Source organism: Nycticebus coucang, chromosome 3 (genome assembly GCF_027406575.1).
Source record: "Nycticebus coucang isolate mNycCou1 chromosome 3, mNycCou1.pri, whole genome shotgun sequence".
Lineage (NCBI taxonomy): Eukaryota > Metazoa > Chordata > Mammalia > Primates > Lorisidae > Nycticebus > Nycticebus coucang.
In genome coordinates, this window is record NC_069782.1 from 53,927,525 (window position 1) to 53,949,043 (window position 21,519).

A 21,519-nucleotide genomic window follows, 5' to 3' on the forward strand; every position below is an offset into this window, starting at 1 on the left:
AATCCAACAAGAGAGAATCGTGCCTAGGAGAGAAGAGGAGGGACCAACCCACAGGCCTAGAGAGCGGCCAGGCACAGATGGAGCAAGACCAGGGAGGCCTCCAGGAAGGCTGTTTCTAAAAGGAGGAGAAAACCCATGAAACTCACATATTCAATGTCTATATAGATTGCCTGATACGTGGGAGGGACTTTTACAGCTCTGAGAGAGCAAAAGAGTCAACTGTTACAAGGACATAGAAAAGAAAACAAACAGACAAACAGGATAAGGACAGGAGAACCTCTGTAAGTTGACCACCCAAGGGACTGTAACAACCTGGTCTGCAGATGGAGGTGGGCAACAGAAGAAACCAGGTCTGCTGTGCTGATACGCACAAATGGTGCATGTCCAGTCTCTGACGGTTAGGTCAGCTGAAGGAGGTGGTCAGGGCAGGCAGGTGGTCAGCTGTGGAGATTCTACTGTATTACTAAAATTATTGTTTTAAAAAATGAAATACCATAATATGCTATTGTTAGGGGTAGGTAGAGAACAGGGTAAGAAGGAAAAGAAGACAGTTGCTGAGGCAGAGGAAACAGACAGCTCCTTGGTTTAGACATGAGCAGGCAGGGAAGATGGACTATTCTCAGCCATGACAAAAGCAGAACAAGCCAAGATTGTGACTAGAGAGTTTGGAAATCCAGGCACTGCTCAACTCCTGGTCAATACGAACTTTTTTTTTTTGCAGTTTTTGGCCGGAGCTGGGTTTGAACCCACCACCTCTGGCATATGGGGACGGCACCCTACTCCTTTGAGCCACAGGAGCCGCCCTCAATAGGAACTTTTCAAAGAAGAAGCAAGTCAGCATCCCACGATCAATCACGTAGCCCCATCTTGGAGTATCAGGGTCTTGGAGACTTTCCAAAGAAGTTAGCTAAGAATACTATGGAGTCAGCTTGATCAAAACCCTAGGTGAAAGAACTGCATAAACATTAGAAGTGGTTGGAGCAAAGTTAGGAACTGAGGAATGAATACAAGGGGAAGGTGTGTAGGGGGCCTGTCCTCATTCTGAGGAAGAGACCCACACCTTCTCTCAAGTCCATTCTATCTACTTAGAAACGTAATGTGCTCTGTTTGCTTATGAATTTAAGTATGTTCTAGACAGTACAACTTTTCACCTGCCACCACTCTGTAACTTCCTTGTTTTATGTCAACTCCATGGCTGCCTCTTGACTTCTTAATTTCCTCTTTCTGGGTTGGCTGAGGCAAAGTGCTTTGGGCCTCACTTGAGGGCCTCACCAGAGAGAGCCCGACCTGGGGCTGGGTCTTCAGAGCCCCCGCCACTATTATATATGCCTCAGCAGTGGACAATACTTACATGAACATTGTAAGGTAAGCAGGGACGATTTAATTAAAACTCTTATATTAGGGCCAGGCACGATGGCCCATGCCTATGATCCCAGGAGGCTGAGACAGGAGGATTGATTTGAGCCCAGGAGTTTGAGGTTGCTGTGAGCTATGTATACCACAGCACTCTATCCAGGATGACAGAGTCTCAAACAACAAAACAATACAAAAAACTAAAATCTAAACAAAACAAAACAAAAAAAAAGAACTACTGAAACAAAGTCGCAGGTGCCAGTGCCATACATGGTAAGTATGGTAGCCTGGCAGAGTGGATGATTAATTTTTCCCAAGAGCTCAGGTGTAGAAGAAATTTTTCAGGTGAGCTATGAGCCAAGCCTTTGTAGGAGTAGATATTGAAAGGGAATCAGGGAATTCTAAGCAGATCAATTTGTAAATAAATATCTCTTAGACCCCTTCCTTGTACCAATAATAAGCTTACACAGGAACAACCTTCTCATCTTTGGTTTCCTTTAGGGGATGAGAAGAAACTCACAAACTGGCAAACATAAATATTGCCCTGCTCGGCTTCTGCATTTATTGTTATAAATGATTAAATTGATTTTCTGATACAAATCAGACTCATATGAGTTTGGTCTGTATGAGCCAGTTTTCCTTAGTGCCTGATTGACCCCAGATAAGCCATAATTGAGGTTCCAGTCTTACAAAGGCAGACAACCCACTGATTCTGGAAGGGCAGTATCTTTCCAGACCCTCAACCTGCTCCTCCTCTGCGCAGATGGGGCCAGTGCGCCTGAGCAGAACTCTATTTCTGGTAAGATTGCCCACGAAAATGTGCAAGAGGTAAAGATGCTGGATTTAGATGTGAGTGTAGGGCTGGGTGCAGTGGCTCACGCCTGTAATCCCAGTACTTTGGGAGGCCGAGGCAGAAAGATCCCTTGAGCTCAGGAGTTCGAGACCAGCCTGAGCAAGAGTGAGACCATGTCTCTACTAAAAATAGAAAACTTAGCTGGGTGTTAAATACATGGCGAGCACCTGTACTCCCAGTTACTCAGCAGTGTGAGGTTGATGTGAGCTGTGATGATTCTTCAGCACTCTAACTAGGTGACAGGATGAGACTCTGTCAAAAAAAAAGAAACAAATGGGCGGCCCCTGTGGTTCAGTGAGCAGGGCGCCGGCCCCATATACCGAGGGTGGCGGGTTCAAACCCAGCCCCGGCCAAACTGCAACAAAAAAATAGCCGGGCGTTGTGGCAGGCGCCTGTAGTCCCGGCTACTCGGGAGGCTGAGGCAAGAGAATCGCCTAAGCCCAGGAGTTGGAGGTTGCTGTGAGCTGTGTGACGCCACGGCACTCTACCGAGGGCAATAAAGTGAAACTCTGTCTCTACAAAAAAAAAAAAAAAAGAAACAAACAAAAAAAGAGAGAGAGAGGGAAGGTGGGAGGGAGGAAGAAAGAAAGAAAAGAAAAGAAAAAGACAATGTATGTGCTGGGGAAAGAGTGTTGAAAGAGAACTGGATGAGACTTAATGAATACGCTGAGCAGATGCCCAAGGTTATGCCTGGCCACCGTTTGTGTGCGTGACAGGGAGCCCCAGACACTGTGCTCTTGAGTCTTCAACAGAAAAATGCCAACAAAGAGAACTGAGTGAACCGTTCCTGGAGCCTCTTTGAAGCCACACGGAAGATCAGTTTGGCGTCACTGCTAACACGGTCAGGCCTGGCCAGTCTCCCCTCTCAGTTCTTTTCCTGCCCTATGACTTGCACGTGGGTCAGCACCCTGCCAAGCTGCTGCAAGCTGGCATGCCCCCGTTCTGACTCAATCTCAACAGTGACACCCTTAGCTCACCTTCTTGCATGTTGTACTGAGGTTCATGAGGGAGGTGTTGTTGTTTAAGATATGAGGTCTTGGGTGTTACCTGTGGCTCAATGGTTAGGGCGCCGGCCCCATATACCGAGGGTGGTGGGTTTGAACCTGGCGCCAGCCAAACTGCAACGAAAAATAGCCGGGTGTTGTAGCAGGTGCCTGTAGTCCCCAGCTCCTCGGGAAGCTGAGGCAAGAGAATCGCCTAAGCCCAAGTGCTGGAGGTTGCTGTGAGCTGTGAAAAGTGAGACTCTGTCTCTTAAAAAAAAAAAAAAGATATGAGGTCTTGCTTTGTTGCGTGGGCTGGAGTGCAATGGCACCATCAAAGCTCACTGTAAACTTAAACTCCCGGGTTCAAAAGATCCTCCTGCCTCAGCCTCCCAAGTAGCTGAGTAGTTGTGCTGCACTACAGGTGCACACCAACATGCCTGGCTATTTTTTTTTTTTCTAAGTAGAGATGGAGGGATCTCACTATGTTGCCCATACTAGTCTTATACTCTTGGCCTCAAGGGATTCTCCCACTCTACCATCCTGAAGTGCTGGGATTACAGGTATGAGATGATGCACCTGGCTGAGGTTTTTATGGTTTTTTTGTTTGTTTGTTTTGAGACAGAGTCTCACTTTGTCACCCTCGGTGGAGTGCTGTGGCGTCACAGCTCACAGCAACCTCCAGCTCTTGGGCGGTTTTTACGGTTTTAATCTCAGTGTAAAATCCTATGTGAATGTCCCCAGAAGAAAATTACCAAGGCATTTTCTTCATTTAAATGTTTACATCATACTGAAACAGAAGACCTGATTCACATGTAATATCAAATATTGATACTTGAAAGTTGAAATCAGGATGTTAATTGACCTGCTTATTAATTTATTTCACACTTAAACCACCTTTAGACACACAGCCACGGCTCAGGGTAAACCAGATTCTTATAAAGTGGGTGCAGAGTATTCCAGTGTCTTGCTAGAGCAGGATTTGCTTAGCCTTGCCCTCTATTGTTGGGTTTTGCTTTGTTTCCAAATTTTTGATATTGTAAATAAAGCTGCTACATACATCCTTGTACACATGGCCCTTTTTCAGTTTGGAGTTGTTATCTTGGAGCACATTTCCCAAATCAGGGGGCAGACAGAAAGGAGTCCCTGCAGGGTCACCAACAGGGAAAGGGCATGATCAGATTTTCATCTTTAAAACATTTGTGCAGTGAAGGTGATACCACTAACTGAGGTCAGTGAAGGTGATACTGTTACAGGGCTGTTGTGACCACTAACTGAGGTCAGGACGTTATGAAGACAGATGATCATACGCAGAATTCTGTTGGGAAGTCTAACTCTGGAAGAGTCACAGATAACTGCAGATCATCATATGCTCAAAGTATTCCTCTTGGGCTCTTATTTTATCTTTGTGCATCAAAAATGTTTTCTTGAGCTTCTTTTTAAATATCTGAATGCTGAAAATAGTGCAGTGAGGAGCAGTGACTCCCAACAAATGACCATTCAGAATAGACGGGTTCTTTGTCCTTTGAGCAGTTCAGACCCCTGCTGGCCTCAGAAGCAAGGACACGGCCCACTCTTGCAGCAAGGGCATGTCTGTGATCTGATAAGGAGAAGAAGACACTGTCTAGTCTGGACCCTGGCGTAGGGTAGTTTCTCCCATTTCTCTTCTCTTTTCATTCGATCTATTGTAATCCTCTTATATTTATTTATTTATTTATTATTATTTTTTTTTTTTTGCAGTTTTTGGCCAGAGCTGGGTTTGAACCCACCACCTCCAGCATATGGAGCTGGCGCCCTACTCCTTTGAGCCACAGGCACACACACCCCCCCCCAGTCCTCTGATATTTAAATCCTGTTTTTTGCTTCTCTTTCTGCTCTTCCACACTCAGAATGTGCTGGCTTCACCACCTCTGCATAGTATTTCCTCATCTGGAAAGTGAAGAGGTGATGGTGGCTCTGTTGGCCCGTACAGCTCTCGCCTTGAGGGTTCTGTGGCTCTGCCCAGATGGGGAGGCCCCCTCGCCCTCCTCCAAGGTCTTCAGTTTCCCCACACCATGGGCCACTGGCTCCTTAGAAACCTCTCTGTCCCAGGGTGATGTCTGGATTGCCTGAAAGCACGCTAACATGCAGGTTCATGGCCCCTGGCCCGAAGAACCAGAATCTCAGGAATGAAGCCCAGGGAGCTGTTTCTATTTTGTAAAAGACAAGCATGTGCTCAATGCATGGGCCAAAGGGGTAGAAAGGCTGCCTTAGAGGGACACTCTGTCCTGCAAGTCCCTTTAGTCGTCCCCTTTCCAGACCTCCCTCCTCCTCTTCAAGGCTCTGGTTTCTTTTTAAAACAATTTTTAAAAATTTATTTTATTTTTTTAGAGATGAGGTTGGTTTTACTATGTTGCTCAGAAAGGTTGCAAACTCTTGGGCTCAAGTGATCTTCCTGTCTCAGCCTCCTTGAAAACGCTAGTTTCTGGGACTAGCCAAATTTTTTTTTTTTTTTTTTGAATTAGCTGGTCATTGTAGTCCCAGCTGCTTAAGAGGCTGAGGCAAGAGGATCTCTTGAACCCGAGGGAGTTAGATTGCTGTGAGCTAAGATGACGTCACAGCACTCTACTCAGGGCAACAAAGTGAGACTCTTTCTCAAAAAATATTAGCCTAGGCGGTGCCTGTGGCTCAAAGGGGTAGGGCGCTAGCCCCATATGCCAGAGGTGGCGGGTTCAAACCCAGCCCTGGCCAAAAACTGCAAAAAAAAAAAAAAATTAGCCAGGTGTTGTGGTGGGTACCTGGAATCCTAGCTCATGGGGAGGCTGACATGATCCAGGATCACTGTGACTCCAGGATCACTGGAGTCCAGAAGTCTAAGGTTATAGTGAGCTGTGATTGTGCCACTGCACTCTAGCCTAAGCTATAGGCAAGACCTGTCTGTTAAAAAAATAAAAGTCACATCAGAGTCACATCAGAGATGACAAGTTCAATATATTTTGAAATAACCAGAAGAGTCACAGTGATCTGGTTATAACTAACACAAGAGAGAACACTTCACTCCTCTGCTCAAAACTCTAACAGTAACAGAGTTACAGAGTTTTTTTTCATCAGAATGGGAAAAGATAATTTGCATATTATGAATTGGACAAAATCTCGATAACTACAAAGAACTCAAATTAAGCAACAAAAAAAGCCAACAATCCCTTCTATCAATGGGCAAGTGAGATGAATAGAACCTTCTCTAAAGAAGACAGACGAATGGCTAATAAACATGAAAAAATGCTCATCATCCCTATCTATTAGAGAAATGCAAATCAAAACCACCCTGAGATACCATCTAACCCCAGAGAGAATTGCTCACATCACAAACTCAAAGCTGCAGATGCTGGCGTGGATGTGGAGAGAAGGGAAGACTTTTACACTGCTGGTGGGACTGCAAACTAGTACAACCTTTCTGGAAGGAAGTATGGAGAAACCTCAAAGCACTCAAGCTAGACCTCCCATTTGATCCTGCAATCCCATTACTGGGCATCTACCCAGAAGGAAAAAAATCATTTTACCATAAGGACATTTGCACTAGACTGTTTATTGCAGCTCAATTTACAATTGCCAAATTGTGAAAACAACCTAAATGCCCACCAATCCAGGAATGGATTAACAAGCTGTAATATATGTACACCATGGAATATTATACAGCCACTAAAAAGGACAGTGACTTTATATCTTTTGTATTAATTTGGATGGAGTTAAAATACATTCTTCTTAGTAAAGCATCACAAGAATGGAGAAGAATCCAATGTACTCAATTCTGATATGAGGACAATTGATACTAGTCCATGGTAAGGGGAGGGAAATGGGGGAAGGGAGGAAAGGAGGAAGGTGGGTGTGGGCCCATGGTGTGTGACATACCACTTGGGGGTGGGACACTATTAGCAGAGGGACTTCACCCAGCAAACGCAACCAGTATAACCTGGCTCATCATACCCTCAATGATTCTCCAACAATAAAAAAAAAATTTTTTTTTTGAGACAGAGTTTCACTCTGCTGCCTTGGTTAGAGTGCTGTGGCTTCATAGCTCACAGCAGCCTCAAATTCTTGGGCTTGAGCAATCCTCTTGCCTCAGCCTCCCGAGTAGCTGGGACTACAGGTGCCACCATGCCGGCTAGTTTTTCTATTTTTTTTTCAATAGGGTTGGGGTCTTGCTCTTGCTCAAGGTGGTCTTGAACTCCTGAGCTCAAGCTGTCCACCTGCCTTGGCCTCTCAGATGCGTAGTTTGTATGCATCAGATGTAACAGTGCCTATTACATAGCAGGCACTCAAGTGCTTGTTGCATTCTGTCTCATTCAGAGTGAAAGCACTGTGACCTAGAAGGAGAGGCCGCCCCAACAGCCCACAAGCCCCTCCTGTGGTCGTGTCCTGCTCACCTCTGCCAGCTTCCTGGACCCTTACTCCCGTGCTCCAGCCACCTTAGTGTGCTCAGCCCACCAGACGCCGTCCTGCCTTGCTGTCTCTGTGGTCTGTGCCCCCGCAACACGTCCACCTGGCAAATCTCAGAACCTTCAAGTCTTTGCTCAGATATCATTGCTCAGTGAGTCCTACCCTGACGATTCTGCAACCAGTCCTTATTCCACTCTACTTCTGTTTGTTTTCCATAACATTTTAGAGCTGCCTAACAGATGCTACATTATTCGCTAGTTTAGTATTTCTAGTATTGATCTTCTATCTCCCCACACTAGGGTATAAGCCCATGAGGGCATAAGTCTTTGCTTTGCTCACTGATACATTCCAATCTTTAAGAACAGTGCCTATTACATAATAGGCATTCAATAAATATTTGCTGAATGAACAAGACTAAGAAAATAGAAATTTGGCTCGGCGCCTCTAGCTCAGCAGCTAGGGCACCAACCACATACACTGGAGCTGGCAGGTTTGAATCCAGCCTGGTCCTGCCAAACAACAATGACAACTACAACCAAAAAATAGCCTGGCATTGTGGCAGGCACCTGTAGTCCCAGCTGCCTGGGAGGCTGAGGCAAGAGAATCACTTAAGCCCAAGAGTTGGAGGTTGCTGTGAGCTGTGATGGCACTCTACTGAGGGTGACATAGTAAGACTCTGTCTCCAAAAAAAAAAAAAAAAAAGAAAGAAATGTATATTTCATTTTAAAAAGCTTCAATGTCTTTTTTTGGTGAAAATTCTCACCTGAGACTGAAAACTAAAGGACTCATCTGTCCAGTTCCCAGAGAGTGGTTTGGCAATTATATCAAGTACTAGCAAGTCCTCTTAGGTCAGTGACACCTGAGGCTGTTTATTTTGTTGGTGAAAGCTTGATGGGAGAGCATCTTGGTCCAGTTCACGAAAACAGCAGTGTTCTAACCAGCGGCTCCAATAAATCTTACATTCTCAAGCCCCTAAGTCCTGGCCTCTTGCCTCGCTACACAGCCATTCTTCCCCTAAGAAGAGCCTCTTGTTGGAGCACACAGGGGCACTTGATCAGCAAGAGCAATGGGAAGGAACACAACCCTCTTCCCTTTCTGCCCTGCGGACGCAGCTTCGGAGCAACCAGCGCTCTTCTGAGGACAGGCAGAACGTAACAAGACTTTACATCTCTTTTCACATAGACCAAATAATTTGCTTACTGTCCAGAGACACAGCGAGGTAACACGTGGCACCATTTACTAGTAAAGATTTGTTTCAAGGCAAGTTATGTTTCTTCTGGGACTGTTGGTTACGACATGGCCATCAAAGCCTACAGAGGCTAATAGGCTAAGAGGTGGTTCATCTGGAAGCATGTATTTCCCCCAGTGATTTTCTGACTCCACATCTTTTTGTACACTGTCTCTGTTATAGAACTGCTCACATTTTGCACTAGCACTGTTTGTTTACATTTGATCTTTCCATCCATCCCTCTTGCTCATCTGTGGCCCCAACCACTGCACTAGCAGCTCTCCTACATGGGACTATGGCTTATTAATTTGGCAGCAAAATATAGCAGATAAGGGCACAGACTCTGAAGCTAATTGCATCAAGTCCCAGCGTTAGCGCTTACAAGTAAGATCCTGGGCAAGTTATTTAACCTCTCTGTGCCTCGATTTTCTGACCTGGGCCAATTACATGAGAATAATACTATTGCCTCATGAGTTTGTCGCAAGGATGAAGTGAATTTAGATAATATATCATGTAGCATAATACCTGGCATGTAGGAAGCATGACTCTCTCTGTGTTAACACACACCCTTCCTTCCTTCCTTCTCCCTTCCCTTCCCTTTCCTTTTCTTTCCCTTCTGTCCTTCCTTCTCCCTTCCCTTTCCTTTCCCTTCTTTTCCTTTCTTTTTTCCTTTCCTCTTTTTCTCTCTCTCTCTTTCCCCCTCATTCTCTCCTCCCCCCACCCCATGCCGAGGAAAGGCCAGTGAGAGGGTGGCAAGTCAGGAGGAGAGCCCTCTCTAGGAACTGACTGGCACCTGATCTTGGACTTCCCAACCTCCAGAACTGTGAGAAATCTCTATTGTCCAAGCCACCCAGTCTATGGCATTTTTGCAATGGGAACCCACGTTGACTAAAACAGGTTGAAACAGGGTGCATGCCCAGATGATCCCTGATGATGGGGTTTATTGCTAGGATTCCTGGGACAGCGTGGAATGCCTTCTGCCTCCTTAACTGGCAACCACTCTTGGTCTCAAGCTTTCCTGGGACGTCTCCAGGACATGAAGAAATGAAGTAAACTTTCGGCATGGCTTGGAATACTGCCTATTCTTTTTTCATTTAGTGTTTACATTTCTCAGTCAAGCTGATTTCCTGCTGTCCCATGCAGAGTGTCTCTATGAGGCAATTTGACACCGAGTTCTTTTAGGCCTTCTTCTGACTAGCTCCTTCCTGGGGGACTTCGACACCAACTACGTGAATAGAATAGTAGGGTTGGTTCTACATGGCAAGAAATTCGACAGCAGAGAACACAGCGCTAGAGACCTGTTTCTTAAAAAGGGCTGTGGGCCTAGCAGGCACTTAACAAGTTTCAAGGGCTTCTCCTCCAGGTGGAGTGTCCCCCTTTCCATGACAACAAAGCCTAAAATTTCTCAGGCTGCTTCAACGAAGCACCACAGACTGGGTGGCTTTAGATGACAGACTGTTCTGTCACAGTTCTGGAGACCAGAAGTCTGAAGTCGCGGGATTAGCTGGGCTGTGCTCCCTCAGCTTTAAGGGAGAAACTTTCACCATCAAACTCCTGAAGGCCCCAGCCGTCCTCAGCCATCTGCTGTGTCTTCACATGGCCCCCTTCTCTACGTGTATTTCTGCTTGTCCTCGCCTTTTCTCATAAGGACACCAGTCCCTGCATTATAGCCCTCTCTTATCCAAGATGACTTCATTTTAACATAACAACTTACATCTGCAAAAGCTCTATTTCCAAATAAAGTTACACCCTGAGGTCCTGGAAAGACATGAGTTTGGAGGGACACTGTTCAATTTGCTGTACTGCCTTAATTAGGACTCATACTTGAAAATTATAGGAAAACATTTGAGCCAGATTATGGGGGAAAAAAGATTTTATTAATAGGACATAGAAATGTTTTACAGTGATACAGTAAACCCCATTGGGGGGATGGAGGATGAGGCATCCTTGGGAATGGAAACCCAGCTTTTAGAGAAAGAGCCAGATTTCAATAGCCTGAAAAAAAGGGGCGGTGCCTGTGGCTCAAGGAGTAGGGCGCCAGCCCCATATACCAGGGGTGGCGGGTTCAAGTCTAGCCCTGCCAAAAACCACAATAGCCTGAAAAAGTCTTTCTTATGTTTCATAACCTTTAGAAGCAAACAAAGTGTTTTAATTGACACTGTCATTTGATTTCTGCAAATTCCTATGGAGTAGGCATAACCAGCATTTTACCCATCTGACAGAGGTAGAAACAGACCAGGAGAGATGGGGTCACACATGACAGGCCTTCTGGTCCCTACTTGACTCTCTCACCTTTAGCACACAACACGGAAATGTAAATGACTTTAGTTTTTATTAACATCGATTGTCATTTACTTACAACTTTATAATCGAAGTTTGCAAATGTGATATTATAAACATTAAACTTGGTAGTCTGAGCATTACCTTCTACTCTTGTCCAGTGGATCCAAGTTCTTTCTACTCACGTTCCTTCTTTCTCAATTCACAATTTTAACCCCCAGAAGTTTCACTAGGAGTCAGCACACTAAAATAAAAAGGAACAAGATTTTCGTTTTAACGTTTAAACTCAAATCCCTCCTCTTTTGCATTTTGTGCTTTGCTCCCACTAACCCTGGCATCTTATCAGTGTTGGGGACGTGGGCCGTTTAGGGTGCACCTTTAACCCTTTCATTCATCTCTTACAGTTTTGTTGGGGTTTTTTGAGGCTTGTTTCCCACAGTCTCCAGTTCAGGCTCCCTCTTCTCATTTTTTCATTAATTTGATTCCCCAATCCTGCCACCTGTTAGTAAAAGATTTTGCTTACTGTTCACAGACACTCCCTTAACTACTCCAGCCTTGTTTAATTCCTTTCAACTCTCTGTCTCTATTTCGTATTTATTTTTTTCCATTATCTCAAGGGAAAATCATTGCTCTTCCCTTTAGAGATAAGTTTTCTCTCCCAAAGCTTCCTAGGATGATTAAAGTCACAATTTTCACTAACAATTAAAACTTTATTTCTCAATTGCCTCCTTCTCTTTAACTTGTCACTTTCAGCTTCTCGCATTTTTTCCTAGGGAAAGAACCAACAACCTAAGCCTTTGATAGGCCTTACGATGCTCCTCTTTTTTTTGAGACAATCTCACTTTATCACCCTCAGTAGAGTGCTGTGGCATCATAGCTCACAGCAAACTCGAACTCTTGGGCTTGAGGAATCCTCTTGCTTTGGCCTCCCAAGTAGCTGGGACTACAGGTGCCTGCCACAGCCCAGCTAGTTTTTTGTTTGTTTGTTTGTTTTGTTTTGTTTTTGTTTTTGGCCAGGGCTGGGTTTGAACCCTCCACCTCTAGCATATGGGGCAGTGCCCTTCTCCTTTGAGCCACAGGCACCACACCAGCCTAGCTAGTTTTTCTGTTTTAGAGACGAGGTCTCACTCTTGCTCAGGCTGGTCTCGAATTCCTGAGCTCAAGCTATCCATCCACCTCAGCCTCCCAGAGTGCTGGGATTACAGGCGTGAGTCACCACGCCCCATGGGACTTGCAGCTCTTTTCTGTCTTTGCAAATGTATTTCTTGATTAAATGGTCTTTGTCTTTTACCTTGGTCGTGTTTTCTTTGTCCCTTTCTTTTTCAGCCTGGTGTCCTTCTCTGCCATTGTGCTGAAACCTCTCTCTCTCTTTTTCATGCCTTCTGTTTCTCTCCTCACTTGGTTCATGTTTTCATTTAAATAATCAGACATACTTATAGTAGCTATCTAGCATTCTTATTTGCCAGTCCTCCTTTATCTCTGTTATTTCTGTTTTCTCACAGCAGTTTTCCCTGGTCAGGGGCACATGTTCCTGCTTCCTGATAGGCTCAGTCGTTGTGTACCGGACGCTGGACATTCTAAGTGTTAAACTGTGGAATGTCTCCAGACTTTATTATCTTCCGTCAAAGACTGTTGTGTTTTGTTGTGGCAAGCACTAAAGGTATTTTTTATTTAGTTTAACTCTTCGTGAGGACAGACCTAAAGTAGCTTTCGTTCTGGGAGCAGTTTAGTGACAGCACTATGGCACGGCCCACCTAGCGTTCGTCCTACTGAATCCTCCGAGTGATCACGGAGGACGTCCTCCCCGGCTAGCAAGAACTCGAGCAACTTTGCAGCCTTTTATAAGTTCAGAAATTGTTCAGTTCACAGCACCCACCTCTCTTTTCCCAAACTGTGCAGTTTCACTATACTCATAGAAGATTCAAAACGGCCCTGTGCAAATTTCTGGAACTCTCTTGCTGGCGACCTCTCTCATCTCTGCAACTCCGCCCTACAATTTCCACTGGCTTAATCTGTACTGAATTCTGATCATTGTCTTTTCAACTCAATAAAACTTTTGTGTATTACATGGTGTCCCTTTCCCTGCTCTGTGGCCAGACGTGTGTCTCCAGGCAGAAAGCCAGAGGGATCTCAGGCCACCTTCTCTCAGGGATCACATTCCCATACTACTTATTGTCCAAAGTCTGAAAACAGCTGTTTCATATATTTTGTTTATTCTTAAAATTATTTAAGGCTGGGCACTGTGGCTCATGGCACTCTGGAGGCTGAGGTGGGGGGATTGCTTGAGCTCAGAAGTTTGAGACCAGCCTGAGTCAGAGTAAGACCCCATCTCTATTAAAAATAGAAAAACTAGCTGGGCATGGTGGTGGTGCCTATAGTCCCAGGTACTTGGGAGGCTTAGGCAGGAGGATTGCTTGAGCCCAAGAGCTTGAGGTTGCTGTGAGCTATGATGACACCATGGCACCCTAGCCTGGGGCAACGGAGTAAGTCTCTGTCTCAACAAAAAAATATTTTTATTTAATTTTATTTATTAAAATGTATAAATAAGTAATTGTACACGTTCATGGGGGACATAGTGATATTTTGACATATGTCATTTCCTTGTGTTGGGAACATTCAATACCCTCCTTCTAACTATTTGAATCTGTGTATTACCCTGAGAGTGGTCATCCTTCAACGCTAGCACTCACTCCTCCTACCTTGCTGTAACCTTGTATCCTTTAACCAGTCTCTCCCTATCCTGCTTCCTCCCACCCTTCTCCATCTCCGGTATCCTCTGTTCACCTAGTTTTTCTAGTTGTTCAATGTTAATTCCAGATCCAGTTATCCATTATGGCCTGAAGTTGGAGTTCCTGAAATTGCTCTTTTGAAAAAACATCAGTGGCCGGGCGCGGTGGCTCACGCCTGTAATCCCAGCACTGTGGGAGGCTGAGGAGGGAGAATCGCTTGAGCTCAGGAGTTCGAGACTCGCCTGAGCGACAGTGAGACCCCGACTCGTGAAAAAAATGGAAAAACCCAGCCGGGCGCCGCGGCGAGCGCCTGTAATCCCAGCGGCTTCCGGAGGCTGAGGCAGCGGGGTGCCCGCAGCCCGAGTCTGAGGTTGTGGTGAGCTACCACGCCCACTGCACTCTGCTCAGGGGCATAGGGTGGGACCCTGTCTCAACAAAAAAAAAAAAAAAAAAAAAAAGTGAAGAAATAAAAAATAAGCAACGAAATAAAATAAAAAAGCCAAAAAAAAAAAAAAAAAAAAAAAGAAAAAACATCAGTGACTGCTTCTAAGTAAATCTAAAGGCTTTTCCTATTCCTCTTGTTTTTAGGGCAACCCAGACCACACAGGTGGTCGCTGGCCACTGCCTTCTAGAAACTCTCTTCCCTGAACCGCCCTCTGCTCCTTACTAGTCCTTCTGTCTGTCATTATCTTTCTTTTCCAAAGGGCCTGGTGCAGAAAGCTCAGCTGCAAAACAGGCTGTGGTCGTTGCTGACAGTTTCCAGCTTGATCAGGGAACACAGCTGAAGGAACCTAGGAAGTAGCCTTTAAGCAAAAGTCTCTTTTAATCCCCACAGTTAGCAGTTAACAAATATTTGCTGGGCGGCGCCTGTGGCTCAGTCGGTAAGGCACCGGCCCCATATGCCGAGGGTGGCGGGTTCAAACCCAGCCCCGGCCAAACTGCAACAAAAAATAAAAATAGCCGGGTGTTGTGGCAGGCGCCTGTAGTCCCAGCTACTCGGGAGGCTGAGGCAAGAGAATCGCTTAAGCCCAGGAGTTGGAGGTTGCTGTGAGTTGTGTGAGGCCACGGCACTCTACCGAGGGCCATAAAGTGAGACTCTGTCTCTACAAAAAAAAAAAAAAAAACAAAAAAAAAACCAAATATTTGCTGATTGATTTTGGGCCCACTGTACTCATCCATTAGTGGGACGGCTGCCACTCGGCAGTGTGTGCATGTATTTCAGTGTGAGCGCTATTATTTCCCAATCACATGTGGGGGAGTCCTCAGGAGAGTAGGATTGAATAATTTGAAATTCAAATGATCAAGAATGTCATCTTTGCCAGATTTATTGTATTCTATTTTTATCTTGACATGTCCCTGTCAAATTGTACAATTCCCCTATTGGTCCTTTTCCAGTCTGTTCTGGGTGATTTATCAATATGCGAAAATTTTTAGACTTTGTTTTTGATGTCAGATAAGAAAAGTTAGTATCTCTATTGTAAATTGTGTGTTCACTTTTCTTGGTTAACAATTCCTGATACCAGCTGGGTGCCTATAGCTCAGTGGTTAGGGCGCTGGCCACATGCACTGGTTCAAACCCAGCCCAGGCCTGCTAAACACACAACACACACACACACACCAAAAAAAAAAAAAAAGAAAGAAAGAAAAAAGAAAATAGCTAGGCACTGTGGCAGGTGCCTGTAGTCCCAGCTACTTGGGAGGCTGAGGCAAAAGAATCATTTAAGCCCAAGAGTTTAAGGTTACTGTGAGCTACGACAATACAGCACTCCACAGAGGGCAACAAAGTGAGACTCTGTCTCAAAAAAAAAAATTTCCTGATACACCAGGTGCGGTGGCTCATGCCTGTAATCTCAGCTCTCTGGGAGGCCAAGGCGGGTGGATTGCTTAAGCTCATGAGTTCAAGACCAGTCTGAGCCTGAGTAAGACCTCCCATCTTTAAAAAATAGCTGGGCATTGTGGCAGATGCCTGTAGTCCCAGGTATCTGGGGGGCTGATGCCAGTGAATCGATCGAGCCAGGAGTTAGAGGTTGCTGTGAGCTATGATGCTACTCTACAGAGGGCGACAGAGTGAGACTCTGTCTCAAACAAACAAACAACAAAACCAATTCCTGATACCTACAGGCAGAGGCATCCACGAATCAAAGATGATTGTGCTGCTACTGAGATACAAACCTCATTTTTCCCTTGAGGATATTTCTTCTATTACATGTAACTCCTACATGTACTTAATACAAAGCAAACTTAAGTGCATCAGAAAGATGTCTGTGATAAACAGAATAATGCTTAAAAGTAATATAGTATTCCACTGTCACAAGAAAATAACTCAGATATTCTTATCACTTGCAATAACTTTTATTTTATTTTATTTTGTAGAGACAGAGTTTCACTTTATTGTCCACAGTAGAGTGTCATGGTGGCATCACAGTTCACAGCAACCTCCAACTCCTGGGTTTAGGTGATTCCCTTGCCTCAGCCTCCTGAGTAGCTGGGACTACAGGCGCCCGCCACAACGGGCGCCACATTTTTTTGTTGCAGTTAGGCCGGGGCCGGGTTTGAACCCACACCCTCAGTACATGGGGCTGGCACCCTGCCCACTGAGCCACAGGCGCCGCCCTGCAATAACTTTTATTGATATTAGATGGCATTAAACCAACATCAAGAAAAGAATAATTATATGTCTTTCAATTATTCTTCCTACTGTCTTTCAAGAAACTTGTAAACACAGGCTTGGGGTCTTGAAAATGATGCCACTATAAAGGAATCATTATCAAGCTCAAACTGACAACTCAAGGACAGGGACCAGGCGCAGTGGCTCACGCCTTTAATCCTAGCACTCTGGGAGGTCGAGGTAGATGGATTGCCTTAGCTCACAAGTTCGAGACCAGCCTGAGCCAAAGCGAAACCTCGTCTCTAAAAATAGCTGTGTGTTGTGGCAGGCAACTGTAGTCCCAGCCACATGGGGGAGGCTGAGGCAAGAGAATCGCTTAAGCCCAAGATTTGGAGGTTGCTGTGAACTGTGAAACCACGACACTCTACCGAGGACAACAAAATGAGACTCTGTTTCAAAAAATAAATAAATAAAAATAAGGATAATTAAAACATTTGCTTATTCCAGGAGTTAATTTGAAGCCTGTGAGATCTCACTTCATCTTCTTTAAAAGTGTTTTTAATGGGAATTTGCATTGAATCTATAAATCACTTTTGGTAGGATGGACATTTTATAAATGTTGGTTTTGCCAATCCATAAGCCTGGTATGTTTTTCCATTTTTTTATGTCATCTGTCATTTACTTCCTCAGTGATTCATAATTCTCTTTGCAGAGATCTTTTACCTCTGTGGTTAGATGCATAGTGTATTTCTAGATATTTTATTTTCTTTGCAGCTATTGTGAAAGGTACTGAGTCTTTGGTTTGATTTTCAGTTTGACTATTGTTGGTATATAAATGGTATATAGGAATGCTAATGATTTGTGTACATTGATTTTGTGACCTGAGACTTTGCTTAATTTATTTATTAATGCTAGGAGTCCCTTGGTGGAATCTTTGAAATTTCTAGGTATGAGATCGTATCATATCATCAGCAAAAAGGAGGAGTTTGACTTCCTCCTCCTCCATTTGTTTACCCGTAATTTCCTTCTTTTGCCGGATTGCGGTGGCGAGGACTTCCAGAACTGTGTTGAATAGACGTGGTGATAGTGAGCGCCCTTGCCTTGTTATAGTTCTGAGTGGGAATACTTCCACCTTTTCTCCATTCAGTATGATACTGGTTATGGGTGTGTTGCCTATACCTTTTTGTAATTTTGAGATATATTCCATCTATGCCTATTTTGTTAAGAGTTTTTATCATAAAAACGCACTGAATTTTGTCAAATGTTGCATCTAGTAAGATGATTATTTGACCTTTGTTTTTGCTTCTGTTTATGTAGTAATCATATTTATGGGTTTATGTATATTGAATCATCCTTGCATTCTTGAGATGAAGCCCACTGGGTTGTGGCGTGTGTGTGTGTTGCTGCTGAATTCAGTTTGCTAGAATTTTATTGAGGATTTTCCATCTACATTCCTTTTTTTTTGCAGTTTTTGGCCGGGGCTGGGTTTGAACCCACCACTTCTGGCATATGGGGCCGGCGCCCTACTCCTTTGAGCCACAGGCACCGCCCTCCATCTACATTCCTAAAAGAATATTGGTCTATAGTTTTCATTTTTCACAAACCCATAAAAAATAATTCTATGCTTCATTTGTAACCAGAAAAGAGCCCCAACAGCCAAAGCAACTTTAAACAAAAGGAACAAATCTGGAGGCATCACTTTACTAGACTTTAAACTATACTACTAGGCGATAGTAACCAAACAGCATGGTACTGGCATAAAAATAGAGATATAGATTAATGGAACAGACAAGAGAACCCAGATACAAAATCATCCACATATTGGCATCTGATCTTTGACATAGTAGACAGCAATAGATACTGGGGAAAAGAACCCTTTTTCAATAAATGGTGCTGGGAAAATTGGATAGCCAAATGTGGAAGATTGAAACAGGATCCATAGCCCTTACCACACACAAAAGTTAATTCAAGATGAATGACAGACTTAAATCTAAGACATGAAACCATAAGACTTCTGGAAGAAAATGTTAGAAAAACTCTTCTAGATATTGGGCTAGGCAAGGAATTTATGAGAAGACCTCAAGGGCAATTACAGCAAAAATAAATAAATGAAAGTTGCTTAAAGTAAAAAGTTTCTGCACAGCCAAGGGAACAATCAACAGAGCAAATAAAGACAACCCCCAAAATGGAAGATAATATTCACATGATTTACACCAATAAAGAGCGAATAATCAGAATCTACAAAGAACTCAAGCAAATCAGTAAGAAAAAAAATCAAAGCACCCCATTAGAAAGTGGGCTAAATGCTAGATGTGATGGCTCACACCTATAATCCCAGCCCAGCCTGAGCAATAGCGAGACCCCCATCCCTACTAAAAATAGAAAAATTAGCTGGGCATTGTGGGTGGGCACCTGTAGTCTCAGGAGGTACTGGCTCCTTAGCAGGCTGAGGGAGAAGGATCCTTTGAACCCAGGAATGTGAGGTTGCTGTGAACTAGGCTGAGCCACAGCTCTCTAGTCTGGGCAACAGGTGAGACTGTGTCTCAAGAAAAAAAAATGAGTGAAAGACATGAACAGAATCTTTTCAAAAGAAGATAGACTATTGGCCAATAAACATATGAAAAAGTGCTTAACATCACTGATCACCAGAGAAATGCAAATCAAAACCACATTGAGAAATCACCTAACCTCAGTGAGAATGCCTCTTATCAAAAAATCCCAAAATAGGCTCAGAGCCCCTTGCTTTGTGGTTAGGTCACCAGCCACATGTTCCCGGGCTGGTGGGTTCAAACCTGGCCCGGGCCTGCTAAACAAAAACAAAACAAAACAAAAAAATAGCCAGGCATTGTGGCAGGTGCCTGTAGTCCCAGCTAGTAGGGAGGTTGAGGCTAGAGATTCATTTGAGCCCAAGAGTTTGAGGTTGCTGTGAGCTAGGATGCTACAGCACTCTACTGAGGGCGACAAGGTGAGACAAAACAAACAAACAAACATTGCCGTGGAGGGTACCTGAAGTCAATTTGCACCGAAGCTGCACCTGGAGTTGCTGCAGTTCCGTCTTCAACTTCACGACGTTCCCCTTGGTGGAGAAGGCACTCAGGCGTCTCCAAGTCCGAAACATCCAGCAAACAACAGCAAGGGCGAGCCACCAAAAATGAGCACCCAATTTCCATTATGAATATGGCAGTGCTGTATTAGCTAGTGGAGCCACATTCTGTATTGCTGTCTGGACCCATGCATTGATACAAATTGGGATAGAATGGAACCTGTCCCCTGTTGGCAGAGTCACGTCGAAGAAGTGGAGAGATCAGAAATCATCCCAGCTAGTGAAATACTGAATTGTTTCAGAACTAACTCGTAACTGATGCCAAGTAAAAGCACTGTGTACCCATAAAATATGGCATTATTGAAGAAATAAAGTACATTTGAAACCTCAAAAAAATTGCTGTGGGGCCAGGTGTGGTGATTCACACCTATAATCCCAGTACTCTGGGAGGCTGAGGTGGGTGGATTGCTTCAGCTCGGGAGCTGGAGATCGGCCTGAGCAAGAGGCCTACTGAGACTGTCTCAAAAAAAAGAAAAAAAAGATTCCTGTCCAGTTCCTTCTCAGCAATCCAGTTACATTTCGACCTCAAAGCAATGACGACCCACTTTTCCTGCACCATTCTTAAGAGAATTTTAGTATTTCTCCATCACTTGAAAAAGAAATTCCCAACTATAATCTTTAACCAGTGAGGCCCAACGAGCTTTCCACCCTTATCCCTACCCATTCCTACACCTACTCAGTGCCATCTAGGCAGCCGGAGGCATCTCAGCTTCCATCCTTTGCTGATGAGTGCCATTATGTGGAGGGTCTTCATGCAGTCCTCAAGGCCCAGCCCCACAATTCACTCATAATGCCGTGTGCTACCCACGTTCTTGCACTGTATTTATGGCCAGTTTTCTCTGGCCCTCTACACTGTATACTCCTGAGAGAGATTCCTCCTCTGTCTTTCATCCCATCAGAGTGCCCGACATGGGGCCTTCTCCCCTTCAACAAGCATTTCGATGAGCCATTCTGGATGGCAGACGCTGAGCCAAGGCCTGGCACACAGCCAAGGATGAAGAGCCCTACCTTGGTGGGGTCACTCAAACTGATGAGAATGACACACAGACACACAGCTGGGCTCATAGATGCACAATGAGCATGGCAGGGGTATAGACAGAGCTGGGCGTGGTGGCCGGTGCCTGTAGTCCTGGCTACTTAGGAGGCTGAGTCAGGGGGATCGCTTGAGCCCAGGAGTTTGAGGTTGCTGTGAGCTATGATGATGCCACAGCACTCTATCCAGGGCCACAGAATGAGACTGTCGAAAATAAATAAATAAATAAATAAGTAAAAAAGAGGGATAGCAAATTGGCAATCAAGATTCGGTGCAGGCTCAATGCCTGTAGCTCAAGTTGCTAAGGCGCCAGCCACATACACCGGAGCTGGTAGGTTCAAATCCCCAGGCCGGGCCTGTCAAACAACAATGACAACTACAACCAAAAAATAACCAGGTGTTGTGGCAAGTGCCTGTAGTCCCAGCTACTTGGGAGTCTGAGGCAAGAGAATTGCTTAAGCCCAGGAGTTAGCTGGAGGTTGCTGTGAGCTGTGATACCACCGCACTTTACCTAGAGCGGCAGCTTGAGGCTCTGTCTCAAAAAAAAGAAAGATTCTGTGCAAATCAAAAACAAGTTTAAAAGGTCTTATCCAGGGTGGTGCCTGTGGCTCAAGGAGTAGGGCGCCGGTCCTATATGCCGGAGGTGGCAGGTTCAAACCCAGCCCCGGCCAAAAACCAAAAAAAAAAAAAAAAAAAAAGGTCTTATCCATATTGCAAGCACAGTCTTTGCAGTCCAGAAATGACTTAGACTTTGGAACTCTTCCATTCACTGAACATGGCTTGGGCAGCAGTATCACCTGCCAAGGTCGAAGCCATGGCTCATAAGGCTTTTCTAATACAAGACAATCCCCAGAATCTGTCTCCAAGTCAGAAGTATGACCTTTGATTTCATCTCTAAAATACACAGCTTTTTTTTTTTTTACACAGCTTTATTTA

At 44.6% G+C, this 21,519-nt stretch overlaps 1 pseudogene; it reads left to right on the forward strand.

The window, feature by feature from the left end:
* Nucleotides 1–2,170: 2,170 nt before the first annotated feature.
* On the forward strand, nt 2,171–19,782 carry LOC128580932 (cytochrome c oxidase subunit 7B, mitochondrial-like; annotated as a pseudogene).
* The last annotated feature ends 1,737 nt before the right edge of the window (nt 19,783–21,519 follow it).